This window comes from Cherax quadricarinatus, chromosome 11 (assembly GCF_038502225.1).
Source record: "Cherax quadricarinatus isolate ZL_2023a chromosome 11, ASM3850222v1, whole genome shotgun sequence".
Lineage (NCBI taxonomy): Eukaryota > Metazoa > Arthropoda > Malacostraca > Decapoda > Parastacidae > Cherax > Cherax quadricarinatus.
In genome coordinates, this window is record NC_091302.1 from 22,297,702 (window position 1) to 22,316,876 (window position 19,175).

General features: G+C 39.5%; 1 protein-coding gene across 4 annotated transcripts in view; it reads right to left on the minus strand.

Moving 5' to 3' along the window:
• The window catches only part of LOC128687708 (UDP-glycosyltransferase UGT5), a gene marked incomplete at its 5' end in the record, with an annotated part of 120,388 nt that overhangs the window by 63,775 nt on the left and 37,438 nt on the right, over positions 1 to 19,175 (minus strand).

Below are 19,175 nucleotides of genomic sequence, written 5' to 3' on the forward strand. Positions count from 1 at the left end.
GCTACTTCTACTTACACTTAGGTCACACTACACATACATGTACATGTTTATTTATACACAGTCATCTGAGTTTTCTTTGATTTTATCTTAATAGTTTTTGATCTTATTACTTTTCCTTTTATATACATGGGGAAGTGTAATAAGAATCTTTCCTCCGTTAGCCTTGCGTGTTGTAAAAGTGAACTAAAATGCCGGGAACAATGGGTTAGTAACCCCTTTTCTTGTAATAATTACGAAAAAGAATAATAAGAAGTAAATTGTCAAAGTGGGAAGTCTGAATGTGCGTGGATGTTGTGCGAATGATAAGTAAGAGATGATTGTGGATGTTATGAATGAGAAGAAGCTGGATGTCCTGGCTTTAAGTGAAACAAAGCTGAAGGGGGTGAGAGACTTTCAGTGGAGAGGAATAAATGGGATTAGGTCAGGGGTTTCAAACAGTTAGAACTAAAGAAGGGGTAGCAATAATGTTGAAGGATAAGTTATGGCAGGTAAAGAGAGACTATAAATGCATTAATTCAAGGATTATGTGGAGTAAAATGAAGGCTGGATGTGAACAGTGGTTTATAGTAAGCGTATATGCACCTGGAGAAGTAAGAAGTGTAGAGGAGAGAGAGAGATTTTCGGAATTGTTGAGTGAATGCGTGGGGAGTTTTGAACCAAGTGTGAGAGTAATGGTGGTTGGGGATTTCATTGCTAAAGTGGGCAAAAATATTGTGGAGGGAGTAGTAGGGAAGTTTGGGGTGCCAGGGGTAAATGAAAATGGAGAACCTTTAATTAAACTATGTGTAGAAAGAGGTTTGGTAATAAGTAATACATATTTTATGAAGAAGAGGATAAATAAATATACAATGTATGATATAGCATGTAATGAAAGTAGTTTGTTAGATTATGTATTGGTGGATAAAAGGTTGATGGGTAGGCTCCAGGATGTTCACGTTTATAGAGGGGTAACTGATATATCAGATCATTATTCAGTTGTAGCTACAGTTAGAGTAAGAGGTAGATGGGAAAAGAGGAAAACGGCAACAACAAGCAAGAGGGAAGTGAAAGTGTATAAATTAAGGGAGGAGGAAATTCGGGTGAGATATAAGCAACTATTGGCAGGAAGGTGGGCTTGTGCAAGTATGAGTAGTGAGGGGGGGGGGTTGATGAGGGTTGGAATAGTATTAAAAATGCAGTATTAGAGTGTGGGACAAAAGTTTGTGGTTATAGGAGGATGGGTGCAGGAGGAAATGGGAGTGATTAGTGGAATGATGAAGTAAAGGGTGTGATAAAAGAGAAAAATTTAGCTGATGAGAGGTTTTTACAAAGCAGAAGCTTTATAAGAAGAGTAGAGTATATGGAGAGTAAAAGAAAGGTAAAGAGAGTGGTGAGAGAGTGGAAAAGGAGAGCAGATGATAGAGTGGGAGAGGCATTGTCAAGAAATTTTAATGAAAATAAGAAAAAAATTTGGAGTGAGTTAAACAAGTTAAGGAAGCCTAGAGAACGAATAGATTTGTCAGTTAAAAACAGAGTAGGGGAGTTAGTAGATGCGGAGATGGAGGTTTTGGGTAGATGGCGAGAATATTTTGAGAAACTTTTAGATGTCGACGAAGGGAAGCGGTAATTTCATGCACTGGCCAGGGAGGAATACCATATTTTAGGAGTGAAGAAGAACAGGATGTGAGTGTGGGGGAGGTGCGTGAGGCATTATTTAGAATCGATGGACTGAACATATCGATTCCAGGTTGAGGGAGTGATTACCTCAAACTTCTCCTCTCCTTTCCCATTTCTACTTAGTATTGAACTGATGAAGCCACTGTGTGGCGAAACGTTTCTTCAATAAAGATTCCCATGTGTTGCATAAGTGTCTCAATTCTTCAACTTGTCGGTTTTCAAAACTATTCATAACTTTAGAAATCTTTCTTATGAAGAAAGATTGAAGACTCTTAAATTACATTCACTTGTTAGACGAAGAATGAGGGGAGACATGATCGAAGTGTATAAGTGGAAGATAGCCATTAATTTTTTTATTATTATTATTATCACACTGGCCGATTCCCACCAAGGCAGGGTGGCCCGAAAAAGAAAAACTTTCACCATCATTCACTCCATCACTGTCTTGCCAGAAGGGTGCTTTACACTACAGTTAAACTGCAACATTAACACCCCTCCTTCAGAGTGCAGGCACTGTACTTCCCATCTCCAGGACTCAAGTCCGGCCTGCCGGTTTCCCTGAACCCCTTCTTAAATGTTACTTTGCTCACACTCCAACAGCACGTCAAGTATTAAAAACCATTTGTCTCCATTCACTCGTATCAAACACGCTCACGCATGCCTGCTGGAAGTCCAAGCCCCTCGCACACAAAACCTCCTTTACCCCCTCCCTCCAACCTTTCCTAGGCCGACCCCTACCCCGCCTTCCTTCCACTACAGACTGATACACTCTTGAAGTTATTCTGTTTCGCTCCATTCTCTCCACATGTCCGAACCACCTCAACAACCCCTCCTCAGCCCTCTGGACAACAGTTTTGGTAATCTCGCACCTCCTCCTAACTTCCAAACTACGAATTCTCTGCATTATATTGCCCTCAGACATGACATCTCCACTGCCTCCAGCCTTCTCCTCGCTGCAACATTCATCACCCATGCTTCACACCCATATAAGAGCGTTGGTAAAACTATACTCTCATACATTCCCCTCTTTGCCTCCAAGGACAAAGTTCTTTGTCTCCACAGACTCCTAAGTGCACAACTCACTCTTTTTCCCTCATCAATTCTATGATTCACCTCATCTTTCATAGACCCATCCGCTGACACGTCCACTCCCAAATATCTGAATACATTCACCTCCTCCATACTCTCTCCCTCCAATCTGATATTCAATCTTTCATCACCTAATCTTTTTGTTATCCTCATAACCTTACTCTTTCCTGTATTCACCTTTAATTTTCTTCTTTTGCACACCCTACCAAATTCATTCACCAACCTCTGCAACTTCTCTTCAGAATCTCCCAAGAGCACAGTGTCATCAGCAAAGAGCAGCTGTGACAACTCCCACTTTGTGTGTGATTCTTTATCATTTAACTCCACGCCTCTTGTCAAGACCCTCGCATTTACTTCTCTTACAACCCCATCTATAAATATATTAAACAACCACGGTAACATCACACATCCTTGTCTAAGGCCTACTTTTACTGGGAAACAATTTCCCTCCCTCCTACATACTCTAACTTGAGCCTCACTATCCTCGTAAAAACTCTTCACTGCTTTCAGTAACCTACCTCCTACACCATACACTTGCAACATCTGCCACATTGCCCCCCTATCCACCCTGTCATACGCCTTTTCCAAATCCATAAATGCCACAAAGACCTCTTTAGCCTTATCTAAATACTGTTCACTTATATGTTTCACTGTAAACACCTGGTCCACACACCCCCTACCTTTCCTAAAGCCTCCTTGTTCATCTGCTATCCTATTCTCCGTCTTACTCTTAATTCTTTCAATAATAATTCTACCATACACTTTACCAGGTATACTCAGCAGACTTATCCCCCTATAATTTTTGCACTCTCTTTTATCCCCTTTGCCTTTATACAAAGGAACTATGCATGCTCTCTGCCAATCCCTAGGTACCTTACCCTCTTCCATACATTTATTAAATAATTGCACCAACCACTCCAAAACTATATCCCCACCTGCTTTTAACATTTCTATCTTTATCCCATCAATCCCGGCTGCCTTACCCCCTTTCATTTTACCTACTGCCTCACGAACTTCCCCCACACTCACAACTGGCTCTTCCTCACTCCTACAAGATGTTATTCCTCCTTGTCCTATACACGAAATCACAGCTTCCCTATCTTCATCAACATTTAACAATTCCTCAAAATATTCCCTCCATCTTCCCAATACCTCTAACTCTCCATTTAATAACTCTCCTCTCCTATTTTTAACTGACAAATCCATTTGTTCTCTAGGCTTTCTTAACTTGTTAATCTCACTCCAAAACTTTTTCTTATTTTCAACAAAATTTGTTGATAACATCTCACCCACTCTCTCATTTGCTCTCTTTTTACATTGCTTCACCACTCTCTTAACCTCTCTCTTTTTCTCCATATACTCTTCCCTCCTTGCATCACTTCTACTTTGTAAAAACTTCTCATATGCTAACTTTTTCTCCCTTACTACTCTCTTTACATCATCATTCCACCAATCGCTCCTCTTCCCTCCCGCACCCACTTTCCTGTAACCACAAACTTCTGCTGAACACTCTAACACTACATTTTTAAACCTACCCCATACCTCTTCGACCCCATTGCCTATGCTCTCATTAGCCCATCTATCCTCCAATAGCTGTTTATATCTTACCCTAACTGCCTCCTCTTTTAGTTTATAAACCTTCACCTCTCTCTTCCCTGATGCTTCTATTCTCCTTGTATCCCATCTACCTTTTACTCTCAGTGTAGCTACAACTAGAAAGTGATCTGATATATCTGTATAGCCATTAATAAAGGGGACATTAATAAGGTCTTGAGAATATCTCTCCAAGAGAGAACCCGCAGTAATGGATTTAAATTAGACAAGTTTAAATTTAGAAAGGACATAGGAAAGTACTGGTTTGGAAATAGGGTAGTTGATGAGTGGAACAGTCTACCTAGTTGGGTTATTGAGGCTAGGACTTTGGGTAGTTTCAAATTTAGGTTGGATAAATATATGAGTGAGAGGAGTTGGATTTGAGTGGGACTTGCAAATGAGTGGATAGAGTTATCAGAGCTTATTTCTTGGGTAGCATTGAAAATTGGGTTGGGCAAATGTTTTGCTAGTGGGATGGATTGTAAAGGACCTGCCTAGTATGGGCCAACAGGCCTGCTGCAGTGATCCTCCTTTCTTATGTTTTTATGTTCTTATGAAAGGAGGTAAAGCAGCTGGAACTGACGGGATTATGACAGAAATGTTAAAATCAAGGAGGGATATAGTGTTGAAGTGGTTGGTATTTTTGTTTAATAAATGTATGAAAGAGGGAATGGTACGTAGGGAGTGGCGGAGAGCATGTATAGTCCCTTTATATAAAGGGAAAGGGGACAAAAGAGATTGTAAAAATTATAGAGGAATAAGTTTACTGAGTATTCCAGGAAAAGTGTACGGTAGGGTTATGATTGAAAGAATTAGAGGTAAGACATAATGTAGGATTGTGGATGAGCAAGGAGGTTTCAGAGTGGGTAGGGGATGTGTAGATCAAGTGTTTACATTGAAGCATATATGTGAACAGTATTTAGATAAAGGTAGGGAAGCTTTTATTGCATTTATGGATATAGAAAAGGCATATGGTCGAGTGAATAGTGGAGCAATGTGGCAGATGTTGCAAGTATATGGAATAGTTTGTAAGTTACTAAATGCTGTAAAGAGTTTTTATGAGGATAGTGCGGCTCAGGTTAGGGTGTGTAGAAGAGAGGGAGACTACTTCCCAGTAAAAGTAGGTCTTAGACAGGGATGTGTAATGTCACCATGGTTGTTTAATATATTTATAGAGGGGGTTGTAAAAGATGTAAATGCTATGGTGTTCGGGAGAGGGGTGGGATTAAATTATGGGGAATCAAATACAAAGTGGGAATTGACACAGTTGCTTTTTGCTGATGATACTGTGCTTATGGGAGATTCTAAAGAAAAAATGCAAAGGTTAGTGGATGATGAGTTTGGGAGTGTGTGTAAAAGTAGAAAGTTGAAAGTGAACATAGAAAAGGGAAACATGATGAGGGTGTCAAATGATTTAAATAAAGAAAAATTGGATATCAAATTGGGGAGGAGGAGTATGGAAGAAGTGAATGTTTTCAGATATTTGGGAGTTGACGTGTCGGTGGATGGATTTATGATGGATGAGGTTAATCATAGAATTGATGATGGAAAAAAGGTGATTGGTGCGTTGAGGTATATGTGGAGACAAAAAACGTTATCTATTGAGGCAAAGAAGGGAATGTATGAAAGTATAGTAGTACCAACACTCTTATATGGGTGTGAAACTTGGGTGGTAAATGCAGCAGCGAGGAGACGGTTGGAGGCAGTGGAGATGTCCTGTCTAAGGGCAATGTGTGGTGTAAATATTATGCAAAAAATTCGGAGTGTGGCTGAAGAGGGGTTTGAGGTGGTTTGGTCATTTAGAATGAATGAATCAAAGTAGAATGACATGGAGAGCATTTAAATCTGTGGGGGGAGGAAGGCGAGGTAGGGGTCGTCCTCGATATGGTTGGAAGGAAGGGGTAAGGAAGGTTTTGTGAGCGAGGGGCTTGGACTTCCAACAGGCTTGCATGAGCGTGTTCGACAGGAGTGAATGGAGACGAATGGTATTTGGGACTTGACGATCTGTTGGAGTGTGAGTAGGGTAATATTTAGTGAAGGGATTCAGGGAAACCAGTCATTTTTATATAGCCGGACTTGAGTCCTAGAAATGGGAAGTACAATGCCTGCACTCTAAAGGAGGGGTTCGGGATGTTAGCAGTTTGGAGGGATATGTTGTGTATCTTTATACTTATATGCTTCTAAACTGTTGTGTTCTGAGCACCTCTGCAAAAACAGTGATTATGTGTGAGTGAGGTGAAAGTGTTGAATGATGATGAAAGTATTTTCTTTTTGAGTATTTTCTTTCTTTTTGGGTCACCCTGCCTCGGTGGGAGACGGCCGAATTATTCCTCACATTACCTCTTAGCAAGACTTATAGTCTTACTAAGGGATAATGTGATTAAGCCAGTCCGAGAAATGGTTAATAAATCCCTTAATATATAAAACTTGAAACTTTTATGCCTGCATAACCAAAGAACACCTAAGTGGTTTTTAACCTTTTTTCAGTGATGTCATCCTCAAGTCACATATCTTATTCTGTGGCACTCTTAGACAAATTTGTTTTAGAGCTGCTTTCAAAGAGTACTTAATGTTAATAATAATAATAATAATAATAATAATAATAATAATGCAATTATAATACACCAGCGTTATAGATCTTAATAAAATAAACAACTCAAACAGAAGCTAACTTGTCGTCTGTAACTTTTTTTTAGAGAGAGATACTTGACTTGGTGTGATTGTCAGATGTCTTTGATAATCGGTGGAACACTGGACACATACCTTTGTTTTTTCTCCTCGACCGATTGCAGCCTTTCTCTCTTGTTAGCTTTTATATTTGTGACCACAAATTGCCAACTCACACAGGTAAGATACGGAAAATTGCATGAGAATTACCAGAGTTTTTTTTATTTGCAAATTGAGGATATTCATTCTTAACCTCTATCGAGAATTAGTCCAGAAGAAGTTTAATTTCAGACTGCCATTATTACTTGCTTCAGTTAAATCCTTTTCTTCCTCTGTGAGACTGAACTTCGACGGACTTGATGCTGATGAAATAAATGTGTTTCTCAACCAGTCATAGTCGTTTATGAGTTTGGGAAATAGTAAAGTTCCCACATATTGTTGCAGGATCATGCGCATGTTGGAATTTAACTTCCTTAAATGTTCAGAAATATCCATTAAGTAGGATAATTTAGTAAACCAAATGACATCTTGAAGCAACAAACAAAATTCTTCTTGTAAAGTAAAAGGACACAAGTGCAACTAATGTGACATTTTATTGTGGCAACGTTTTGCTCTCCAGGAGCTTTATCAAGGCTTGATAAAGCTCCTGGAGAGCGAAACGTTGCCACAATAAAATGTCACATTAGTTGCACTTGTGTCCTTTTACTTTACATATTGTCGGTAATTCTACCAACTTTATTACAAAATTCTTCTTGTTGCTCAAGGTTAAAAACAGTAAGCAACTCATCCTTGAGTTCATACACTGGTGACAACACTTTGCCTCTGAATGTTCATCTTGCCTCCGTGTAAGAAGATCCACATGATTTGCCTCATCTTCGTCGTGTAGTCTGCCAAACAGTGGTGTTAAAGTGACCTACTGTTTATGCTATGTCAACTGATATATCAAGTGTACGTCCGTTAATGGTATTATCTGAGGGAGGAATGTTTTCAACTTCTTTTTCTACTTCACTGCTAAACATCAATGTTACTAAGACACTTTATGTAGGGAGAATAAATGTCTCTGCTTCTGTATGAGGATTCATATTTCTAGCGAGTAATTCTTCTATCATGTAGCTGACCTCTTGAGCTTTATTACAAACTTTGACTGGTTTAGAAAATATTAGGCTCTGTTGTCTTCACTCATTTAAAAAGTCTCTTAGAATATGATCGAGTCTTGTTAGTACGGTGTCCATGTTACATAGTGAAATGTCTTTTTAATCTGCTGGTTACTATAGGTTCATTATCCAGTTTATCACCACAAATAACACATTCTGGCGTAGAATTAACTTCATCACTACACCAAGTATTTACCAGATCTAAATAACTGTCCAAATATGGTTGACTTTTCTTTCTTCTAATTACATCAGTTTTACTGTAAGTGGGAACCGTTTTTTCTATAACTCATATTTCCACTTGTCTTCCTCTCCGCCTTCACCACAATCATTTTCATGTTTTATCTTCTTGATCACAAACTTATCCATATTACGTTAATGAGCAACTACTGTTTAAAATATCTGTGTTTTTAATAATGTGAGAAAGTGAGTCACTGCATCTCCCTGGGAAGTCAAGACGAAAACCAAATACATATTGGACAGCACAAACTGTTAAGTTGTAAACAAGAAAATGATGATCGTAAACCAAACGGAACTGGTGACCATTACATAAATTTATTTTCCCATCATAATGTCCCTTAACTTAACATTAATCATGCATTCACTATATTTTTATTATTTATTAACATATCGACCATCTCCCACCAAGGCAGGGAGGCCCGAAAAAAAAAGTTTTCATTATTCATTCCATCACTGTCTTTGCCAGAAGCGTGCTTACACTATAGTTATAAATTTGCGTCATTAACTTCCCTCCTTCAGAGTGCAGACACTGTGCTTCCCATCTCTAGGACTCAAGACCGGCCTGCCTGTTTCCCTGAATCCCTTCATATATGTTACCTTGCTCGCACTCCAACAGCACATAAAGTCCTAAAAACCATTTACCTCCATTCGCTCTAATCTAACACACTCATGCATTCTTGCTGGAAGTCCAAGCCCCTCGCACACAAAACCTCCTTTACCCCCCTCCCTCCAACCTTTCCTAGGCCGACCCCTACCCTGCTTTCCCTCCACTACAGATTCATACACTCTCTAAGTCAATCTCTTTCGTTCCATCCTCTCAAAATCCCCTCCTCAGCTCTCTGGATAATAGTTTTGGTAATCCCGCACCTCTTCCTAATCTTCAAACTACGGAGTCTCTGAATAATATTCACACCACACATTGCCCTCAGACATGATATCTCCTCTGCCTCTAGCATTCTTCTTGTTGCAACATTCACCACACATATGCATATAAGAGCCTTGGTATAACTATATTCTCATACGTTCCCCTCTTTGCTGCCGCGGATAAAGTTCTTTGTCTCCACAGACTCTTCAGTGCACCACTCACTTTTTTCCTCTTGTCAATTCTATGATTCACCTCATCTTTCATAGACCCATCTGTTGGAACGTCCACTCCCAAATATCTGAAAACATTCACCTCCTCCATACTTTCTCCCTCCAATCTGTTATCCAATCTTTCGTTACCTAATTTTTTTATCCTCATCACCTTACTCTTTCCTATATTCACTTTTAATTCCCTTCTTTTACATACCCTACCAAACTAATCCACTAACCTCTGCAACTTCTCTTCAGAATCTCGCAAAAGCAGAGTGTCATCAGTAAAGAACAACTGTGACAACTCCCACTTTGTGTTAGATTCTTTATCTTGCCAACACCCGAGCATTCACTTCTCGGACAAATCCATCCATAAATGTATTGGCCAAACTTGGCCTACTTTTACTGGGAAATAATCTCCCTCTCTCTCCCATATACTCTAACCTGAGCCTCACTATCCTCATAAAAATTCTTCACTGCTTTCAGTAACCTACCTCCTATACCATACACCTGCAACATTTGCCGCATTGGCCCCTATCCACCCTGTCATATGCCTTTTCCAAAACCATAAATGCCATAAAAACGTCTTTAGCCTTATCTAAATACTGTTCACCTATATGTTTCACAGTTAGCACTTATCTACACACCACCTACCTTTCCTAAAGCCTCCTTGTTCATCTGCTATCCTGCTCTCAGGATAGCAGAATTCTTCCAGACACTTTACCAGGTATACTCAACAGACTTATCCCCCTATAATTTTTGCATTCTCTTTTGTCCCCTTTGCCTTTATACAAAGGAACTATGCATGCTCTCAGTCAATTCTTAGGTACCTTACCCTCTGCCATACATTTATTAAATAATTGCACCAACCACTCCAAAACTATATCCCCACCTGCTTTTAACATTTCTATCTTGATCCCATCAATCCCAGCTGCCTTACCCCCTTTCATTCTACCCACTGCTTCACGAACTTCCCCCACACTCACAACTGGCTCTTCCTCACTCCTACAAGATGTTATTCCTCCTTGCCCTATACACGAAATCACAGCTTCCCTGTCTTCATCAACATTTAACAATTCCTCAAAATATTCCCCCATCTTCCTGATACCTCTAACTCTCCGTTTAATAACTCTCCTCTCCTATTTTTGACTATCAAATCCATTCGTTTACTAGGCTTCCTCGTCTTATTAATCTTAGTGCAAAGCTTTTCTTGTTTTCAACGAAATTTGCTGATAACGTCTTACCCATCCTCTCATTTGCTCTCTTTTATATTGCTTTACCACTCTTTTAACCTCTCTTTTTTTTCTCCATATACTCCTCCCTCCTTGTATCACTTCTACTTTGTAAAAAACTCTCATATGCTAACTTTTTCTCTCTTACTTCTCTCTTTACATTATCATTCCACCAATCACTCTTCTTCCCTCCCACACCCACTTTCCTGTAACCACAAACTTCTCCTAAACACTCTAAAACTACATTCTTAAACTTACCCCATACATTTTCTCTCCCATTGCCTATACTCTCACTAGCCCATCTATCTTCCAATTTTTGTTTATATCTTACCCTAACTGCCTCCTATTTTAGTTTATAAACCTTCACCTCTCTCTTACTTGCTGCTTCCATTTTCCTTGTATCCCATTTGCTTTTTACTCTCATTGTAGCGACAACTTAAAAGTGATCTGATATATCTGTGGCCCCTCTATAATCATGTACATCCTGAAGTCTACCCAACAGTCTTTGATCTACCAATACATAGCCCAACAAATTACTCTCATTATGCCCTATATCATATTTTGTATACTTATTTATCCTCTTTTTCTTAAAATATGCATTTTAACCAAACCCCCTCTCTATCCAAAGTTCAATCTAATGCTCCCAATTACCATTTACACCTGGCATCCCACACCCTCTCTAAATGTTTCTCCTACTTTAGCATTTAGGTCCCCTACCACAGTTACCCTACCACAGATAAAGAATCACACACAAAGTGGGAGTTGTCACAGCTGCTCTTTGCTGATGACACTGTGCTCTTGGGAGATTCTGAAGAGAAGTTGCAGAGATTGGTGGATGAATTTGGTAGGGTGTGCAAAAGAAGAAAATTAAAGGTGAATACAGGAAAGAGTAAGGTTATGAGGATAACAAAAAGATTAGGTGATGAAAGATTGAATATCAGATTGGAGGGAGAGAGTATGGAGGAGGTGAACGTATTCAGATATTTGGGAGTGGACGTGTCAGCGGATGGGTCTATGAAAGATGAGGTGAATCATAGAATTGATGAGGGAAAAAGAGTGAGTGGTGCACTTAGGAGTCTGTGGAGACAAAGAACTTTGTCCTTGGAGGCAAAGAGGGGAATGTATGAGAGTATAGTTTTACCAACGCTCTTATATGGGTGTGAAGCGTGGGTGATGAATGTTGCAGCGAGGAGAAGGCTGGAGGCAGTGGAGATGTCATGTCTGAGGGCAATGTGTGGTGTGAATATAATGCAGAGAATTCGTAGTTTGGAAGTTAGGAGGAGGTGCGGGATTACCAAAACTGTTGTCCAGAGGGCTGAGGAAGGGTTGTTGAGGTGGTTCGGACATGTAGAGAGAATGGAGCGAAACAGAATGACTTCAAGAGTGTATCAGTCTGTAGTGGAAGGAAGGCGGGGTAGGGGTCGGCCTAGGAAGGGTTGGAGGGAGGGGGTAAAGGAGGTGTTGTGTGCGAGGGGCTTGGACTTCCAGCAGGCATGCGTGAGCGTGTTTGATAGGAGTGAATGGAGACAAATGGTTTTTAATACTTGACGTGCTGTTGGAGTGTGAGCAAAGTAACATTTATGAAGGGATTCAGGGAAACCGGCAGGCCGGACTTGAGTCCTGGAGATGGGAAGTACAGTGCCTGCACTCTGAAGGAGGGGTGTTAATGTTGCAGTTTAAAAACTGTAGTGTAAAGCACCCTTCTGGCAAGACAGTGATGGAGTGAATGATGGTGAAAGTTTTTCTTTTTCGGGCCACCCTGCCTTGGTGGGAATCGGCCGGTGTGATAATAAAAAAAAAATAAAAAATATAAACCACAGTTACTCTGTAACTTGGTTCAAAGGTTCCTACATACATCTCCTAAAAACTACATCCACACACATTCAAACATCCCAGTTTTATAAAGATTTTCTTGTTCTCGTTTTTAGTAGTTTCTACAGGAAAAGGTGTTACTAATCCATTGCTCCCGGCATGTGAGTCGACTCCAACGACACGCATGGCATACGGAGGAAAGAAAATTTTTCACTTCCCTATGGAGAATAAGAGAAATAAAGAAGAACAAGAACTGTATGTAATCTGTTCGACAAAATTATAGCTCTTTTGCAGTAGTTAATTATTCAACAAATACTAGTTCATAAAATTGTGGTGTATTAATTAAGACGGAGAAACTAGAGCAAAATTACTAGTAATCTTGCGTTGCCCCTGGGCACTATTAGTAGCAACCAGGGTGCCATGGCACCCTGGTTGAAAAACACCGGATTAAGGGTTCTTATGGTATGTCTCAAGGATAACTTCTTCAACATGAGGATAATGTTTATATTTATTCATTCTCATAGAAGAGCCACCAGACATTCTCAATGGTGGAATAATTTTGCCGTAAGTCAACAGCTTCTTACAAGCGAAGCACGGGAAAGGGAGTGTCATCATGGTACTGAAAACAGTTCACAGTCTGGTATTTGAAGAATTCGAACCTAAAACAAATTATCTTTTCCAAATTAGGTAATTTAATTAAATATTGGGGTCTCTGAGAAAATTTCATTAATGTTTCCAAAATTTTTTCTAAGCCTCATTAAAGTCTTGTTAAGTGCTCTTTTACAGATTTCTTAAGATAATCAGACAGTATTCTAGTAAATTCTGCAACGTTTGGAACGAACTTCCTATAGAAGTTAACAGATCCAAAAAAGTTCTTAGGCTCTTTTTAGACGTTGGGAACTTTAAATTTAACAAGGCTTCAATCTTCTCTGGAAGAGGAGGTAAGGAATTGTTGGATCATATCTTAACCAAGAAAGCATTTCTTTGCTTTCGCAGTGAGGCCATGATCTTGAAGACTACGCCAGTGAATTAAGGTGCTCCTGCCAAATGGGGTTCATCACATAGATGTTAAAACAGACTGAAGCATTAGGAAGCTTTTCTAGAACTTTCCACATCGGGCGTACATACATGACACTAACCCGAAAGACATGGTTCGATATTGCGTCAAACACTTAGATGTTGGCATGGCTGTATATTGTTTTAAGTCTGGGTGGAGTAAGACTTAAAGACACGACTGTGTGATGTTCATTTCTGAAAAGAAAAATCACATTTTGAGAACTTGTGTAAATCATCATCTTTAATTGGCATTGGCTTCGAATCCCATTTGGGTACAACATTAAGATCTCTAAAGTCCTGGGCCAGTCTATAAGTGTTATCAGTTTTTCTTATCATCATTACAGGAAAGAAAAAATAAATAATTCTGAATGTTCGGTAATATTTAATTTCAACAGCTTATCCACTTCGTCCTCAAGCCTGTAAGATGTACAGGAAATGGATACAACTTTCGGTTTACTGAGTTATCCACCACCAGTTCAATCTTGTGGATGACTGTTGAAGTACTCCCGGAATATCAGAAAAAAACTAGAGAAACTCTTGATCAACTTATTCTTTGAACTTGCTGTGACTCTTGCAGAGATGGATTAACGCTAACCTCAGAAATATTATAGGAGGCATCCAGCGTACCAACGTCACTCAACTGATGAGAGTCCAAGGCTGGTTCAGGAACATCAGTGACACAGACTTTACAGAACCCAGTATTGATAGCGTTAAAAGGAAAAACTCTGTCAAAGGTGTCTAAGGGATCATTTCCTATATAATACTTCTTCAGAATATTTATATACGTGGAAGAACTTCGGTTTTCTCTTCATATCTAGAAGGAAGTTTACCTTGCCACAAAGTTCTAAAACTTTGTAAGGGCCTTCAAGGTGAATCATTGGATATCTGGTAGATTTTCAATATTACTGTGTCTTCCTTAATTAATAAGAAAATTGGTAGTAACCTACCTACTCAGAATCAATGAGAACTAAAGCTATTAGATGGAAAAATTAACGTGACATTTAAAACGGATTAAACCTACACCATGCAAACTTTTATGCCAGTCTCTTATATATTAGGCTAAGTTTTAGATATTTTTTTTATTTTTTTTCAATGCTGTAGATTACGTGTCATTTCACAGCAATATAACTTGTGTATTTGTCCAAGGTGGCACCGCCTACGACTGCTTCACCTCACCTGGCAGCAGTACACAAGCCACTTCGTTGCGCATATACTGTATTCTTATTAAGATTGATGGACTGATTATAGAGACTCCAGGCAGAGGGATTGACTATTTCAAACTCCTGGTTTTGGACTGAAGAAGCCTCTGTGCGGTGAAACATTTCCACAATGAAGATATCCAAGTGCTGCAAATGTGTTTAATTTATCCACCTGTCGGTTCTCTGAACCGTTTATGTACGTTCAAACGGAAGAACAAACTCATCAGTTTATCACAGGGAGAGTATCACCCAATGACTTATTTTGTTATTGGTTATAAATTTATGCATATTCAAATGCGCATAGTGGTGGTGATGGTGGTGGTGATAGTAGTGGTGATGGTGGTGGTGATAGTGGGGATGATGGTGATGATGGTGATGGTGGCGATAATAAACTCATAAATCCACATGTATGAATATTCATGTGAATACGCATGAACAAGTATATATTTATACTCATATACATCCACAAAATATTGCATACATACATACAAAAAAATATTCATACATACATATAAACATATACCTACATATATACATATGTAATTATGTGCACGCAAACATACAGTAATATATACACGCTAACATACACACACAGGCACATATACTTATGCATACACACATGTATGCAAAAGTGAACGAACATACAAGCAAAAATATGTACATTTTTACATATGCCCATTCATACTCTAACTCACGCTTACATACCCACCCATATTAGCACTCATACATATTCAGATACCCACACATACATAAGCATGTGTAAAAATACATGTATACATAAATATGAACATGCATACATGCAAACAGTCTTCAAGAAACTCATTCGACACAGGGCAATTGCGAAGGTGAGGATGTGGCATGCAAAAGAGTACGTAACCTTTATTCGGCGCATGTACACACCCTCATTGAAAGGCTATCTCTCCAACCAGCGAACCAGTACTAGGGTCGAACAATGGGGCCCCATCGTTCAATCAGTACCCAGGTTGAGCCAATGAGAAGGTGGTTCTGGCAATCGTAGAGGTGTTGTAGGCACCACCCGCCTGTCTACCCCTGTCATTTCCATACTAGAGCTGGTTGAGCACGGTTGTCCATTCTGTCTTCAGGCTTTGTCTTGGCCTTGTCCAAACCGTGTTGTACACATACGTTTCCAACTGTATATAGTGTACATAGCTGTACATAAGTACTGTTGCTCTTGGTGGAGCAAAATATATCTCAAAGTCATTCAGCTGTGTTTGTTCTGCTCCTTGCTTCCCCTTTACACCCAGGATAACAGGCCTTAGTGTTCCTAGGTTGTAATAGAGGACAATAAAGGTAGTCAAAATATTTTAGAAAGGCAACAAACAAGTATGACAAACAACACACCAGTGTCACTGACGGTGTTACTGACGGTGTCACTGACGGTGCCACTAACGGTGTCACTATCGGTATCACTGACGGTGTCACTGACGGTGTCACTGACGGTGTCACTGACGTGGAGAATATGATCAAGAGAAGAGTGGTGGTGCACCTGGAAATGGGTGAGTTCACTAACAACAACCAACAGAACTTTAGAAATGGTATATCCTGGGCCATAAAACTAGAAGAGTTCTGCGATAAAGTAACATAAGTGAGGCAGGAAATAGAAAAGGATGATTGGATTGTTTGTATGTTTTTGTACTGTAAGATGGCTTTCGATACAATACCTCAAACATAATTAGTGAAAAGCTGAAGAAGCAAGCAGGGATAACACGAAGGTATAGCAAATGATCAAGAAAAACTTAATATTAAGAAAGCAATGAACAGTTGTCCGAGAAAAGGTTTCGGAATGAATGCACATGACAAATGGGAATCTACAAGAATCAATACTAAGACCGGAACAATTTCTTCTGTTCGTGAACGACAGGGTGGAAGAGATAAAGGCATTCCTGTTCTCAGATGATGAGAAACTAAGGAGAAGTCAAACAGGTAAGGATCAGGATAGACTACATACAGATCTAGACAGACTGCAAGTCTAGTATGGCAGGTGGCTTTGAGAATTTAACTCAAGCAAATGTAAAATAATGAGGATTGGAGAAGACCATATATGGAGTACAGGCTCTGCAGGCTAGGAGTAAAAACTTTTAATTGCCGAATTACTGACGCAACAATTACACGTGTGGCAAACCGAAAATTATCTTTCAGGAATCTAAGCAATGAGTCATTCTCTACACTATATATAAAAGCCCATATTGGAGAATCCATCATTTGTACATAATTCACACTAGATGAAGCATGTTAGAAAGATGGAAAAATTGGAGAGGGATATGAGCTATCTGGAAAGATTAAAGGCGCTAAACTGAAACATTATATGACAGGAGGACTAAGAGCGATATGATTATGAATCAAAATATTAGGAGGAACTGATAGGATAAATAGGGACAGACTATTTGACAGACGGGAGGCAGAAACTCAAAGGCACGAGCTAGAAGCTTAAAACACAGATGAGTGACAGGGAGGTTAGGAAGCATTTTTTTCAGCCTTATAATTATCAGGAAGTGAAACTACACAGGTTGTGGAGTGACAAATGCTTTAAGAAGAGTCACTATAGGATTCTCAATGTCAGCAGTAGCCAGCCCAGGGATGAGGCTGGAGCTGAGACTCGACCCTTGCAACCACATATGGGTGAGTATATCATACATAAGCAAAAGCTTAAACATTATATTAGCACATATTCACATACACTTACATACATGCACTCATTCGCCATGGTGTACATTTATACACAAAATATGCATACGAACAAATATACATACACACAACAGACAGACTCCAGGTCTAATCTCCAAAAACGTGTGGATTATTACAAGTGACTTTTATGTTATCATAGTTCGTAAATGATAAAAGGAGACAAAAGCATGATTCTGCCTGGCTTGCTGCACTACTGTGAGATAATCTCTATAAAAATGACAATTGGGCAACAACTGGTGATCACTGCAACTTTACATTGCTGAGGAATGTGTTGGGTTGGACAATATCCTTGCAGTGTGATGCTGCCCCAGTGGTCAGGATGTTGAACATTAAAATGGTATAAAATACCGACAGATTGTTAGGTAAGACACATATGCAACAGTTAGGTATCTTTGTAATAAAGTTGGTAGAATTACCGACAATATGTAAAGTAAAAGGACACAAGTGCAACTAATGTGACATTTATTGTGGCAACGTTTCGCTCTGTGTCCATGTATTGTTTGTAATGGCTTGATAAAGCTCCTGGAGAGCGAAACGTTGCCACAATAAATGTCACATTAGTTGCACTTGTGTCCTTTTACTTTACAGTTAGGTATCTTTATTTCGAAACGTTTCGCCTACACAGTAGGCTTCTTCAGTCGAGTACAGAAAAGTTGATAGAATCAGAAGAGACTTGAAGACGATGTAATCAGTCCATCACCCTTAAAGCTTTGAGGTGGTCAGTCCCTCAGTCTGGAGAAGAGCATTGTTCCGTAGTCTGAAACAATATGGAGTTGAAGTGACAGGATGGAGCCTTATATAGCGCCAGGAGGTGAGACGTAGGTCACTAGTAGAACGCAGATGTTGGGAGGTCAGGTCCTTCTCAAATCAGCCGTTTTCACTAGTAGAGGTTGTCGAAGTTGATTTCAGGTCTGTACCAAGATACCCTTGTGTTGCAGTGTCTGACAGATTGAACATTTAAATGGTATAAAATACCGACAGATTGTTAGGTAAGACACATGTGCAATAGTTAGGTATCTTGGTACAGACCTGAAATCAACTTCGACAACCTCTACTAGTGAAAACGGCTGATTTGAGAAGGACCTGACCTCCCAACATCTGCGTTCTACTAGTGACCTACGTCTCACCTCCTGGCGCTATATAAGGCTCCATCCTGTCACTTCAACTCCATATTGTTTCAGACTACGGAACAATGCTCTTCTCCAGACTGAGGGACTGATCACCTCAAAGCTTTAAGGGTGATGGACTGATTACATCGTTTTCAAGTCTCTTCTGCTTCTATCAACTTTTCTGTACTCGACTGAAGAAGCCTACTGTGTAGGCGAAACGTTTCGAAATAAAGATACCTAACTGTTGCATATGTGTCTTACCTAACGGTCAGGATGTTGCACATACTTTATTTCAAATCTCCAAGAATCTGTGGCTACATATACACTTATACATGTTATTATGTTGTATTATATTTTAATTTTATCACCACCCTGCACTAGTTCTAATGCCTACATTTAGGTAGGGAATGGATGGAGGTGCACTTACCATGTAGCGACTGAAATACATCTAGTTTACTTTATGATTCACCTCATCCATTATATAACATTTTCATTTGCCAACACATTCACTTTAAAACTAACAGTAATTCTTTGTCAGTGGTGTCATTCTTTAATTTGCCCAAATAATACAGAAAAAAGTTTCTTGACGAT